At 33.9% G+C, this 16,274-nt stretch overlaps 1 pseudogene; it reads right to left on the reverse strand.

The window, feature by feature from the left end:
* Nucleotides 1–10,335: 10,335 nt before the first annotated feature.
* On the reverse strand, nucleotides 10,336–15,144 carry LOC133780197 (pyruvate kinase isozyme G, chloroplastic-like; annotated as a pseudogene).
* Nucleotides 15,145–16,274: the final 1,130 nt, after the last annotated feature.

The raw sequence follows: 16,274 nt of genomic DNA on the forward strand, positions 1-16,274 counted from the left end.
AGAGGTAAGAAAACTGCACCCAGTATGTGATCCATGTGATGCACGAGATACATGTAGTTAGGGCATGCCATGAGTGTTGAATATGAGATTGATCAGAGCTTGAGTCTCAGTGTTTGTGCATGATCCTAATTATGCTAGCAATTGTTAAGTAAGCATGTTGAATGCCTACATTCATATATTTGACATATAATATATGCATGGTAGCATTGCTTACTTGTGCGTGGCACTGACTTACTAGTCAGAATCGGCAATGGTGTCAGAACTGGTTGTGAAGCTGTGACTTACTAGTCAAGTTCAACAGCGGTACAGAGCATTGGTCGTGTCTTATTGACCTATGAGTCAAGAGCGGCATAAGCGTCATGAATGCAGAGCCGAAAAGATTAAATCTAATCGAAATCTGCATTGAATGACTCATCATGAGCATTAATGCCAGATCAACCTTAAGTTCGATGAAAACTGAAAGCGCTTGTCTAGATCTATGACTAGCTACTCAGAGCTAGGGCCAGAAGGTCCAGGTGACCGTATCATCACATGGCTAAGGGTACGGAACCCACACTAGTGACTTCATGGTCACTCATTTGATTCATGTTAGTGACTTGCTTACCAGTCACTCACCTAAGGGTGCAGATCCCATGTTAGTGGCTTGCTTACCAGTCACTCATCTAAGGGTGCATATCCCATGTTAGTGACTTGCTTATTAGTCACTCATCTAAGGGTGTAGATCCCATGTTAGTGACTTACTCCTCAGTCACTCATTTGATTAGGGCTATAAGCCCCAGCATGGTTATCGGAACCTCAAGTGTTAATCACTCATCTGTTTAGGATTAACTTAATGGCCATCCATACAGGAGGGCAGGGCCCACAACCATCATTATTTGAACTTATTTGCATGCGTGATTAAGGCTATTATTGCTAGGCATGCACATTATGATTTGATGATATGTTATTACTGTTCAAGAGCATATTGAGTTTTCTAGCTAGGCTTCGGCTCACGGGTGCAATGTGGTTCAGGTAAAGGCAAAAGAAAGCTGGACCATCCTTGAGTTGGAGAGGATAGGGGATGATGTGTACATATGTGGCTGCTCGACCACCACGGCCAAGGGTTGAAAAAGGAACTAGGGTTAAACCCTATTTTGTGCCTTAGGTCGGCTAGTTGTAAATATTTTGTGTTAATTAACCTTTAAATTATATTTTTGGGATCCTAATGTATACAGTAAATGTTTTAGTGAAACGTTATATCTTAACCAAAAAATTTAACCCTAAATTGCTAAACATACTTAGTTACACGATCATGGACAAATGACTCGATTAGCGTGTTTAGCACTGTTTAAAATGCACACCGTAACAGTCCCTGGAGTTTAGGGCGTTACAACTTGGTATTAGAGCGAGCCAAGGTTAATGGTTCCTGAAGAAAAGTTGGGCATGTACACTCGTTATCAAAGATAGCTTCACTCAGAGAATGGTAACTAATTATGTAGTTATGTGCTTAACTGCTTAAATAGAATGTAAATGCTTTACCTGCACATTGTATTAGGGAGCATGAGATTCTGATAGAACCTGACTCTTAACTATATGATTACTTGCTCCATGAATATATATAAATGTGATATTTCATGCTAGAGTTGGAGGCATGGTGTGAATGTTGAAAGAGTAGGGATTATGATTGATGTATGAATGCCATGGGCATGTTTTTAGCACTGCAGTAATTTGTGAATGTGGTGTTGTAAGATTGATCCCGTGGGGAATGCTCTTGATATGCTCATCATGTTTAATGGGTCAAGTTATTGACTGCAGATTCAACTAGCAGGTATGTATCCAAGGCAGATAATGAGGCCTGATTGTGGTTATACAAAGGCTGAGAGGTTCAGCCAGGGGTTGAGTTCTTCACCTGCCCCTGAGAATTTGCAGTAGGTGCTTACAGATGTGCAACTAATATTGTAGAGGCAGAAGGAAGAGATCAGGTGTTTGAAGCAACAGCGGAACCTGTCAGGGAACACCTCTTCCTTTGCTATGCTAGGAGTGGCACCAATTTTGGCACAACCTAAGGTTGAGAACAGATGGGAATTTATTTGTGGAAGATTCCAGGAGTATTACCCTCCAGTCTCTGAGGGAGGCCTAGATCCATTCTGAGCTGAGCAATGGATGGGCATGATTTGTTCCATTCTCGATAGTATGGGGCTGGTAGGTCACGATAGGGTGATCTGTAGGACATATGTATTGCGGGATGATGCGCGGACATGGTGGAAGGTAGTATCCCAGACACGAGACACCACTGTGATGGATTGGAAATAATTTAGCCAGCTGTTCAATGAAAGGTATTATTGTGATGTGGCCCAGATTGCTAAGATGAATGAGTTTATGAACCTGGTTCAGGGTAATGCAACAGTAACCGAGAATATTAAGAGATTTGATGGGTTGGCCAAGTTCGTTGTTGACATGGTACCCACAAATGCAGCTCGAAAGAAAAAGTTTATTCAAGGATTGAATCCCGGAATAGCTCAAGGCATTAGAGTAGCCCAAGTGCATGAAATCTCAACCTACACTCAGGTGGTAGGGAAGGCTCTTGTTGTTGAGAGTGCAGGAAATCAGATTGGGCAGGAGAGTGCTGGAGAGCATGGAACTTAAGCAGTGATGCCTCCATTTATTGGTCCAAGAAAGAAGAAAGAGTGGAGGACCCGTCTAGTATGTGCTCGATGCACGAGGCGTCATTTGGGAGAACGCCCAAGGCTAAGAAAGGATGAGCAAAACGGGATAGACAGCTCGACTACAACTCGATTGTTCGTTTCGATGCAATCAGAGACTGAGACTGAGACTTGTTCCTCAGGGGTGGCAGATCAGCTTTCTAGTTCTAATTTTTGTATTATGCTGACTGGTTTTGGTGCCATGTTGTTTCTTTGTTAAGCGAAACGAGATAAATTCTATTTATATACATCAGCCACAGATGCGTCTTCTAACAATGCAGTCGTATCATTTCTGTGAAAAACTTATTTTTTGTATATCTCTCATTGGTGCAGTCGCGAATTTTCTGGGTAAAAACACATCACGATTTTGCGACTTCTCTTTGTCTTAACCGCAACTCCTCAAACCAAACAATCATAAACCCATATTTTTAATGTATAATCAGCCCTAATTTCAATACATAACATTCATAACACATTACAACATCAGTCCATCATTAATCTCATGCATCCATTCAAGAATTCTTATAAATGCATGGTTATGATTCAAAAATCCCAACTTCATCTTCAACCTCTAAACACCTCTTTAAATCATGACGAAACCTTAATTAATTACCATAAATCATTCCCTAACATGTTTATATCATTAAATCATAATCATAAACATCCTAACATGAAATTCTAACCATTAAATCATACATTCTACCCTTAAATCCCAAGAACAATTGTAAATATGGCCTATATTCTATAGAGTAATTAGATGCCACCTTAAAATCGTTTTCTAATCCTCCAAGCCCTTTTAGATCTGAATGAGTGAGTGAGAGTTTTGATTATGTTGACTGAGAGAGAGGAAAAAAAATAAAGAGATGTGCTAACCCTAATCTCATCTTAATCTATATATACTAACCTTTAAAACCAAAAGACTAATTTGCCCCCAACCCTAGCTCTCTCAATATTAGGATCAAGTTCTTTTAGTAATGTCACAGTAAGCTAATAGTTTTCAAATCCCTTAATTAACTCATGACCTAAAAGTCCTCTAAATTATACTATGACCCTTAATTACATAATTTGTGACACTTATGCCTTTACTACTTGAATGAATTATTGTTGTTGCTCATAAACATACTCAAATTCAACAAATGCTCACATAAACATTTATTAATCATAAACATAGTCATATAGATACGTAAACATGTAATCTCATAAAATTACTAAAATACCCCTATAAAATACCATATTACGAAAATACCACTACAAGAAAAAATGCTTTTAATAACACCAAAAATGTGTTATCAAAACATACCATAACATTTTTTGATGTGTTAAGACCGACTATGTTATCGTAGGTCAAGGTATTTTACATAACACTTTATCATTGTTATACAGATGTGTTATTATACTATCAACGATAACACACTTTCTGTGTTATTTTAATAAATAGATAAGTGTTTAATTATATTATTTATAGTCGATTATATAACACATTTCAATACTTATAAATTTGTGTTATACTACACTTTAGTATAACACATTTTTTGTGTTATAATACACTTTAGTATAACACATTATTTGCGTTATATAATGAAGTATGCATAACAAAATTCTTTACTTATAAAAAGTGTTATTGTAATAGATATTATAACACATTTTTTGTATTATTTTAATATTTAGATAAGTTTAAATTCTCATTATATATTCATTTATATAACACTAATTTATTCTATTATATTTTTATTTTTTATTTATATAATTAAAATTAGCTTTCTAATATATACTAGCATCATCAAATAAACTTGATTTTCAAATAACAAAAAGTAAAAACATTCAACATTGTATTAACAATCCACAAATTAGTTTAAAATAGTCAACACTGTCATCAACAACAAAATGTTCTTTAAGTATTCAAGTAGTCTTAACTGCCCAAAATATTCTATAACTCCCCAACACAAAGCCTTCAAAATTAAGTATCATTTTCTATTTCGCTTGTCACATCTCCAAAATAAACAAAGAAATATTTTATTGTTCTTATCTAGCATCACAAATTACTTCAAGAAAAATGCTATGGAAATTATTTCCAAGAGAGGACACCAAATACAAAAGACAATCACAAATGCAAAGCCAAGGACAATAAAAAATGTGAATACAAAAGCAATGGAAATTCCCTCTGATTTCTCTTTTTCAGAAAAAGAAAATTTTCTATCAAACTTTATAATGTATTTCCAAACTAAAAAAAGTCAAGGACCCAATTTAATTGAACACAGAAATCAAATCCCTTTTATAAAGAATAAACTAAGCAACATTGATGATATAATTGTTTCACAAGTACTATTTTTCTCTACTGCATGCACACAAAGCTTGATTAATTAATAGTAAGAAATCAATTATATAGAAAGCTCATTCAATAGAAAAATCAGAGCAGTAATTTAAATGCAGATAATGAAGATAATACTAACATACATGAATGATCCTGATTATTGATTTTGAAATCTTAATAGTATAAGCTTAAAATAGATGGATGGCTTCTTTAAAAGAAATAGAAGGCAATCTTGCATTCCAACCCAAAACAAGCCTACCTAGCGCTTATTTCATAGGATCTTTCACCCCAAAACAAAAATAATGCAAAATAAGTTGATTATTAATAGAATATAAAGCCAATCATCAATGATGCAATTTGAAGAATATAAAGCAATAATACCTGCAGAAATCTTATTCAGAAACTCATTTCGTCCAAGTTGAGTAGTATCTAATTTTAAACAAGAAACTTGGAGAGTATTGTCTACTATAACATCCACCAACTCTCACTCTTGCTTTGGCTCGTTCTCTCCATTTCCCATTCCAACTGTTTCATATAGCTTCACAGTTTCTGCATAGGAAATAAGCAGCCACAAAAGTCTTTTTTAAAAAATACTTCAAGAAACTATGCTACAAAAAAAAAAAAAGTTATGCAAAATAATACAACTTCACATATATTCCTGGTGAAAAACCCACCAATTATTCTGATGGCTGAACTCCAAAACTCTGGTAGTGATTCAACAGCCCTAGATAGAGTATCTTGTAATTTACAATCTGAAGTGAAGTTTTCAGGCAAGCCATGTGGCAGAGCAGATTCTACAGTGTCCAAAATATTTTTGCACGATTGAGCAGCTTCTGCAAGAAGTACAGGAAGAAAGATTGGGAGTTTGTGAGGATCATAAAAGTTCGCTATTTTAGTAATCTTAAACATTTTAGATATCTAAGAAATGAAAATCAACAAGTAATAATCCAATCATCTTTTCTATCATTTTACTAAATACAATAAAAATATCAGGAAAAGAAAAACTACTTTGACTAGTACTAGACAACAGTAGCAATAATGTGAAACAGAATTCCAAAGCTATGAACTAAGAATGAAATTACAGTTCGGTAAAGGAACTACCTTCATATCATCCAAGGCCTTGCAATGATTTTGCTTTGATAAGAACAGCTTCAAGGAGCAGACTCACAGCGTGCATGGACATAGGTGGGACAGAATCACTCTGTGAACGGCGTCTATTTTGTTCACATCTTGTAGAAATGGATCATTTCATCCTAGGAGTCACTAGAGCAATGTATATTCCTTCAAATACATGAAGTGCAGCTTCTATGTTACCCCTTTGATACTCAAGTCTTCCTAGTAGAGCTATTGCTTCCTATAAACCATGAAACCAAAATAAATCATCATCCAAACTGAATTGCCAAAATAAATAAGTCTAAAAACAACTCCTTAGTAATTTGCCTCAACTTTATGACATTGTAAACTGTACCATCCCAAGACTAAAAAAATAAAAAATAGTAATGCTATTGTAACGACCCACTAATCTAGACTAATTGGACCATTATCGAAACTATACATAAAACTTACATTTTTACGAAAATACCATAATTTATTGAGTAACTTGCAAAATAAGAGTTATTTACAAAGTAAATAGAATACTAAGGAGGATTATGGGATCCCATTGTCTTTAAAAACAAAAGATGATTTAAAATAAAAGACATTACATAATAATGCGGAAAATACATGTAAAACCATTAAAAACATAAGAAGTGAGACTACATCCTCGAACCGAATAACGCTCGGCCCCTTGACTCCATTCATCATCGATACACATCCTCCAAGCGTCACGAATCTTACCGCCTCTAAGCTTATTTTCCTGCACATAAACAGAAAGGAGTGAGCCTAATGCCCAGCAAGTAAAACCTAACACATAGTCATATACATAATTTCATAAGAAAACATAAAGACATACCATAACACATAATTCACTTATTATAATGGCCATTATTACTTGGGGTCCCATAGACTAAACAAGCTTATGCCCATGAGATTAGTGGGGTCCTACCAGCTAAATAGGCTTATGCCCACAATCTTTTTGGGGTCTTGTTAGTCAAATAGGGCATAAGCCCAAGCCTACAACATACACATCAATAACATATTCATAACAAAACATAACACATTAATAACATAAAACATATAGATAACGTAAGCACATAACATATTAATTCTAGCCTATTTTCCTTACCAAAGTTACCGAGATTATGGACTGAGTTGGGACTTTTGGAACACTCCTAAAACCATAAGAAAGAGTAAGTCTAAAGAAAGGAGATGAAGTGAAAGAGATGGAAAGACTAAACCATAGAAAACATACTTACCGACTTATATGCTTAAAATCTTGGATTCCCTAACCAAAATAAGAATAAGGTTAGGGGACTGAGTAGAAGGTTTTGAGAAAGGAAATAACATAAAATACAGAAAGGAACTAGAGTTTTGGGTTTACCTCAAAGATTGCAAGATCAATCTAACATCCACCGAAATACTATAGCACTCACTTCCCAAAGTGTTTGATAAGCTTATGATGTTTAAGCTTATAGTTTTTCCCCAAACCAAGTGTTTACACTCTCACACTCACTTAACACTAGCAGCCTCTGAACTTAGAGCAAATGGTGAATAATGGCTGGGTACTAGGTCCTATTTATAGAGTTTGGGAATGAAAATATCTTGATTTTACTTGAATAAAAATAATGGCTTTTTAAGTGAAAATCATTTGAATAATCGTTCAGCAGAGGCTGAAGACTCGTTCAAAAGATGCTGGACTGTTGAAGGAGTTTGAATGGCTGAAAGGAAATGAATTCAAAAACATTTGAACATATGCTGGAGGAGGCGATATATCGCCCCCTATAGGCGATATATCTCCTGGACCTTTGTTCCCGAGGCGACCGTGCATCGATTCGTGTTTTCCGTATCTACGTGCTGCGATATATCACCCCCTATAGCTGCGATATATCGGCATACGCTGAATATTTAAACACGAATTTACACATTTTTAGCTAAGTTTGAATGGAGTAAACAGCCTTGACTAAGCCCTCAACGTACTCAAGGCTGCTGACTGACCCTATAACATTCAAACTTTACCCTTATTTAATTTAATCCTCAAAAATACTTAATCCATAATTACCATTCATAACATGTGCTTAAAATCCTATTGGTTGATGTCTAAACCTTATAATATAATAATATAATCCTTAATATCAGTCACATTAATCAAACCTTAGGTTATACTTAATATTCTTAAACTATAGATTAAACTTAGAAAATCTATAAGTACTACTATGAGTGTCCAAATAATTCCCGGTCTGAACCAAAAATCCATAGTAACAAAGATAACACTAAACATACTATAATACTACTAACAATTAGCTAAGTAAAGTTCTTGGACTCTACAGCTATTTTTGTAACAGTATACCAATATTTTAATCAAACTGATTTCTTGACTCTTCCTTTCGATAGAAAATTATACACAGGAACAATGTTAGAACAAACAAGTAAAAAGCCAAGGATTTCTCCCATTTTTATTTCTTAATAAAATATCTCTCATATAACATATAAGAGACTCCAAGTCAAGTGTGAAGTCAGATACCCCATGTCTAATTACACCCGAATTTATTACTGCTCATTAACACACGTCTTTCACACACAACCTCAAAAGGTTTTCAGCCTCGACACACCCGAATTTATTATTTTCATTAGTTTATTTTATAAAATTAGACTATATAATTGTTATTTTATAAATATTATTCATAAATGTATATTAATTATTAATGATATCTAACTCCAACCATTCAATACTATCACTATAAAATACAAAAAAAAAAGAGTTTATTATATATTTATACTATTACTATTACTATATAATATATATTTATATGTATACTATTACTATATAATATATTTATACTATTATTATATATTCATGTATTGATATATGCAACAAGGACTACTTGAAGAACATTTGGGAAAAGGAACAAACACTTTCTAACTGTAACACAGTAAGAAGAATCAAATGTAATATATTAACAAAGAGATTTCAAACTCAAATTTCTTACTCAGGATTCAAACAAAAAGAATTTAGATAGATATTACTTGCTTGTCAACTTTAGGCAAACATATATTAGCAAAACTAGCTCACAAGAATAACAGTAACATAGTAAGAAGAATCAAATGTAATAATGTACAAGAATCTGAGATTACACCATAAGTCTTTATTAAGCATCAACAATCTGAGATTACACCCTATACACAGTTGAGAAGAACTAGCACACTCAAATTATAACAGTTCACACATAATAGAAGTCCTGAAGAAACTCTCTCACAAAGCTAGTTCTCTCTTTCTTAAAGTCTAATCTCTAAAAAATAATGTATTATAGAATGAGGTATATGCCATTCTCTTTGGTTTTCCTTTGTTAAGATTTTTAGAGAACTTTTCATCCTCTGAAAAAACAACTATCAGTGTAATTTACTATTAATACAGTTAGAAGAATAGTCTATCAAAAAACTTGATCTTGAACAAATTTCCATAAAACAAATATATATATATATATGTATTAGAATAGTGAAAACAAAATATTGTCACTCAAAAGTTCTTAATTACAAGTGCCAAATGTACAACCACACATATTCTTTATCAACAATATTAACCACTTGTCAATTGAAAACATGCCAACAAATAATCTCATATTCTAGTTGTTGTATTATAAACCCCTGCAAAAACATATTACAAACACACAGAAAAATGGCTAACAATATCGAAGAAAAAGTCAGCTGACAGGAATTTAATCAAACACACCATAAACGCCCAAGTTTTCTTGGTTCGGACTTAACCAAATCAGAATGAAAACAAAAGAATACTGATTTTAACTCAGACTTTTCCTCAAACAGATGGTATGCATCACAACTTTGAGTATACCTTAATGACTTAATAATAAGAAATATGTGTTCATGTATATATGTGTGAGAGAGAAACAGGGGGAAAATGATAGAGAAGTTAAACAAAATTTACTTGCAATACTAATCCAACCACAATAGTAATAAAATTATTGAGATTAACTTATGGGACACATTAACAATAAAAATGAGATAGTAATCATCATAATATTGTACAAATTAAAGGCACCAAAATCACATTTTCGTGAGTCAAATTTTTTGATCAATATATGCAAGGGATAGTGAAATAAAGAATTTGATCACTTGATTGTAGAGTGCAGAACAATAAAATAACAGATCTCATAAATTACTATAAAGTAAAAAAACAGTTTAGAATCACAAAAGAATACAAGATTTTCATCCCTAGTAGAAAAGATTTTGGTCACAACAAACCAAGTATTAATGATACAATAAGAAATATTACTAACTATCCCTAATGAAAACAGAACATAGAAATTTCAAGGTAAAACCAAATCAATTAACAGCAAAACCCACATACAAATATCCAAAATAAAACAGAAGCTACAACAAAAGAGCTCCATACTGTTTCCTTCAAGGTCTCTAGGGGTTCACTTCGTTTGGAGCCAAAACATGGGCCCCTATTAGCCACAAAAAAATAAAACTCCTTTCCAGCACAAAATCAACTCTGGACCTTGCGCACTCGAATGTGATGAGTAGATTCTGAACGCCATATTGGTTGCGCACCACTTTGGACAAGTGTGACATCCTCTCCCTCTTTCAAATGACCCCTATCCTGAAGTCCGAAACAAATAACTATGTAAGACGATGATGCAAGAGAAATAAGAATATAGAAGTTAAACCTCACTAACCAGTAAGAGCTTGAGTGCTCTAGAGAAGGTTTCTTCAGTGTCATTTGAGAATTCCATATATATAGGCAGAACACCATGATAAAGCACCAGCCTCTGCTTAATCCTTTCTATGCTAAGCACGAATTATCATGTCAGATAAAATATTTTGCACTTGCAGAACCGTGCTACTCTCAAATTTAATAAGCACCTAAGCATATTTTGAGTGTTGAATATATTCAATTATGAGAAAAAATATGCCGTTAGTGAATATGGATGATAATTATAATAACAGATAAGAAATAGTACTTAGATGGTTTACGAAATCAGTTCAGTTCATAATTATGCATCCAGTAACTTTATTTTAGCTAAGTTGAAATCTTGAAGAGTCAAAAGATGTCATCAGCTGTGCTGGCACAGATTTTGCTAATCCTGTTCACTTACTTTCTTTTCCCATTTCTGTACATCAGGCAAAATAATGATACATTAACTACAAAAGACTCCTATGTGCCTAATTTGTCAAAAAAAATTCCTGCTAAATATATTATTTATGTTCACCTTCCTAATGTTATTTTATGCTACCTGCCCAAAGCCATGTTGTTAATAAACGCACTGTGTTAGCATTCGAATCGGTGAAGAGTAATTATGAACCAAAATGACAGATAGAATTGATACATCGGAGATGAATTACATATCATTCCTCATGATAGACTTACTCATTTGTGAAGGCAAATATTGTTGAGTAAGGCCGATAATGACTTAGGAGTACAGCCATAAATCCTGTTCTTGTGAAAACAATAATTGGCGTATTAAGAGTGTTTGCCATTGTTGTGGCATGAAAAGCAAACATTTCACCCATGTGGCTCTGTAGAAGTATGTAAATGAAGTAATCAGAAGGAATTCAGTAAGCAGTACTCAGAGCAGCTTCAACATATACTAGCTAAATAGAGACCGATGATCTGTTGGCAAAGGCATCCAGCACCACATACCACCAGCACATGTTCTTACATGGTATTTTGTGAGGCAAAAAGATGTACCATATCGCATTGTGATGACATGGGGCATAAGGCATACGATACATCGGTTTGCCCTATTTTTTAATATTATCAATAACTTAATACATGAAACTTGTAGGTAGACTGATCTGCAGATACCTTATATGTACTCAATAGATTTGGAGGAGCAGTGCTAATTGGTAGAATTAACTCAGTCCTCAATGCCACAGTATGCATTACTTTGACAGCTTTCAATGGATATCTTTGTTATAATCACAAAATTAGACGGCAGATATGTAAAATAAAAGAAAGGAAATGACAAGACAGAAAATTTGCATCAGACAAGAGGAAAAAGTCATACATAACTGATAACTCTAAAGTGTCTAAGAATCATTAACATTTTTTTAACTAGAGAATACTACTATAATTATTTTTGTGGGATACACATTACTACAAAGAAAGCAAAATATTTAGAAAACAAACATATTTATTGAGTTTTGATAATACTTTTTCAATAGCCATTGCACATTGGAAATATATTAAGAGGCCACCCAAGGCCAAATGAATTAGTTAACTTACTTTACGTGGGCAGTTTCTCCAGAAAGCATGACCGCATCAGCACCTTCTCGTACTGCAATTGCAATGTCAGAGACTTCTGCCCTTGTTGGCGTAGGATGATTAATCATGCTCTCCAGCATGTTTGTCGCTACAATAACTGGTTTCTGCATTCTCTGACACCTTCTAATTATGTCCTCCTATACGTAACAAGGAAATTTCATTCATGATAGAATCTGAGACAAATTCAAGATTTTAACTTTAGTATTTTAAATAATAATCGTTTGAAAATATGAACTTATCATATATACATATATATATGTGGGCCCAAAGACATGAAAAGGAGATAAATACGCTGCATGCACTGAGCAGGGATGGAAATATATTTAAGATGATACGATATGCTACATCATGAATAAAACGTTCTACAAATGGTTATTCAAACTGTTTCCCAAAGCCACAGTGTGCAACATTCCTTGAATAAGTCAAACGATTAGCAGTTAGTCACGTCTTTATCAGTCTACCTCAAGATGTGCGTATGTTATAAATAGCTGAGAATTATTTTCTAGCCTCACTTTGTGAATGAGTTTCCCTTTTAGTAAGGAAAAAAAATGTGAATGGATTTGATTTTCCCCAACTTGGTCCAAGAATTGATGCATAAAAGTCAAAGCTTTTCTTATTATGCATTAATCAGCAATTAATACTTTATCAAGTAGTGTTCATAGCAAGTGAAAAGGAGTCCTCAATATTCCACCAGGAAAAGAGATTCCAAACAGAAATAATATTACTTGAAAAAATTATAGAAACCACAATATTCAAAATCCTTTAAAACTCTCAAGTATAAATGTCATCAACTTTCTCTACAACGTGCATGATATAGAAGTAATAAAAACGATAACTAAAATCCATGTCTTACTTGTAACAGAGGAACATCCTCAATCGGAAGTTCAGCTCCAAGGTCCCCACGAGCAACCATTGCCTAGTAATAAACTTGTTAATATGATGAATAAAAAGATATGAATTCTTCTGTTCTTTAGCAGAACTGAACATGAGGTTTAGCTCTTTTTCTGTAATTCCTTATCCTTCTCAATGATTTGGATAATGTTTTGAATAAAATAATGAGAGAGAGAGGGGGGGTACAGTACCAACAATGATCACTGAAGGGTGGATAGGTGTACTAAAGATATAATCATTGACTAAATAAGTGACCACTGATTCACAAAGAGAGACTAGAACTAACCCCATCAGATGCAGGAATAATTTAATGAAGATTTGGGATAGAGTCTGCACTTTCAATTTTACAATCACGTGAATGTCTGCATTGCAACCTAGAAAAGAGATTTTAAAAAATCAGTTCTAAATAAGTAACTGGAGTCAAAAAAACTGGTACTGAACAAATTGATGATAGAAATAATATTTTACTTTTAAGATAATCTTTCAACTCATGAACCACTCTAGCATCTTTTACAAAAGAGACAACATAGAAATAAAATAAAATAGAGAAGATAACATCTTGAATACATCTTTTCCCCTACATTGTTTCACTTTCAAAAAAGAGAAATCAAGTTAAAGTGTATCCAATTAATATGGACTTCAGTACAAGTGAATCAACATATTTGCCTTAGTCATAGGCGTATATGTATAGACCAAATAAACAATAATCCTATTAATTCAAGCAAAAAAAGTAACATAAAGAGTTTAAAATAAAATAAATCTCATATTAGTTCTAATTAATCCATAAAATCTAACATTTGATGCATTCAATTCCACATCTTTAATAACGTAGTAGAGCGCATAAGATTACTTTTATTACTATATCACAATGAAAACAGATTAGTTCATAGACACTGAAAAAATATATAAGAATCAATAAATACATATATCCAAGATATAATATCCAAAGAGATATTAATGCAACAAATTAATTTGAGATGAAATTTCAAAACATGTACAAGTTAGATTCCAGGTACTTTAGTAAAAGGATAGAAATTAACAACTTGTACTATCTAAATAATGGTAGTTATAATTAGGACTACAAAAGCATAGCCTATCTTTAAAGTTTGTCCCATTGGTTTTCAATGTCCAACTCCTTAACTTGTCCTTGTAATGTGTTGCTTACAATACCAAATTAAAGAAAAATAATACTTAGCTTTACTCAAGCTCATGTATTCATCTGGATTAATATGTAAATACCTACAGTACCAGAGAGCTTTCAGCTTCGCTTGATCAGTATAACAAATTCAATGATCGATATTAATATGTAAATACCTAGCAGCATCACAAGTGCTTCGAGTTTCTACCCTTGTGCTGAAATACAGATGCAAAAAGAAAGCAAGACAAGAAAACAAAACAAAACGAACCAAGCAAAACCAAAAGGAGAGAGACTAGAAATAGAAAAAATAAAGGAACAAGGCAGTCAAGCACCAGCTTTGTAGAACAATCTTTTCAACATATATTATTAAATTAAACGTATATATATATGTGGTTCTTGGAAACAGACATACCTAAATGGCTACTGGCTAACCACTCAAAAATATTATTTTATATGAACCAAGTAAATATATCAAAGTCAGTCAAAAGTTGGAAATCTACCAAAAACAAAATGCTAATAATTAACCAAATCAAAGAGATGGGAAGTTATATATATGATCACCAGAATTCGAAGAAAGCGAGAGAGCTTTGAATTGACACTCGACCCTTTGAAGAAAAAGTATGGCTTCCTTAAAGGGTTTTGAGAGCTCTTGCTCGTACTTGGCCAACATCTCGCAGTATGCCTCCATGAACTGATCCAAAGCCGGATCTTCGCCGAGGCAGCCGGTGCTCATGTGGCCCATTGCGGCTGCTGATGAGCAAGCTTCTTCCAGTTTAGCAATCACCTCGGGCGGTGCTCCAACCTTTGTATATACACATATTATTGAATCTTTCAGTGTATATATATATATATATATTAAAAAATTATTTGTAAGAACATGTATATATAACAACATAAGAATAGCAAAAGAATAAAATCATGCATCGTTGGATTGCTTTGGTTGCATAATCTTTGAACAAGTAAAGAATTCTTCCCCAGTTTCTCAACAAACAAACAAGGCCTTAAACCACAAACAATACCTCTGTTTGTTTCCTAAGCAAATTAATAAAAAAACCAAAACAATAATCACTCATTTTGTGGTTCCAAGAAACCAATCAATCCAGGTAAAATGACGTTTTCTCATTTTCTGATTACTCATTACATATATAACCAAAAACAACAAGAAAAAGAACATAAAAATATTGAGCGCATTTTCTCAGTAACCAAACAGAGTTTTCTTTAATTGAAGTTGAAACAAACCTCCACTCAAGCCACTGGTCCAAGTTAGGTTGATATCATAGGGACTGGACTCAATGTCAAGACCAGAACGGACCTTGTCGGGGAGCCTAGAGACGAATTCGGTCCTGAGCGAGTTAATAGAGCATCCTCGACTGAGTCGGCAATTCCGGCGACCGTTATCACTCGATCACTGGAATGGTCGGAGCACTCATCGTCGCACGACCGTTATCACTCGGTCTCTGACTTCGCTCTTCCGGCGACTGAGAGGCTCCTTCCATTCGTTGAGGCTCTTGTAGGAGGTTGCGTTGGAAAGAGGTGGTGGTGTTCAAGGTTCAATCTTTACCAATTTTTTCAACTAGGTTTAAGAAAATTGATTAGAAGAAGAAGAGGAGGACAGTAACCCTAACTGGGTATAGCTTGAGGGATGGTCAAAAGTGTTTAGAGGTTTGAAAATAAAAAAGTAGAGGCAAATAAAAAAGTAAAAAGTAGAAGACTTTACTAAGACGCGGGCTCCAAAATTTTGTTACCGCCAATTTTTTTTTCCCACCTATTGTTTTATTATTTGATGTATCATAATACTTTTTCAATACTATTATATTTATATGTTATGGAAATGGGTATTTGGTGTAGTGTACTCCTTTAGAAGGAAACGCA

The sequence above is a fragment of the Humulus lupulus genome, chromosome 1, assembly GCF_963169125.1.
Source record: "Humulus lupulus chromosome 1, drHumLupu1.1, whole genome shotgun sequence".
Taxonomy (NCBI): domain Eukaryota; kingdom Viridiplantae; phylum Streptophyta; class Magnoliopsida; order Rosales; family Cannabaceae; genus Humulus; species Humulus lupulus.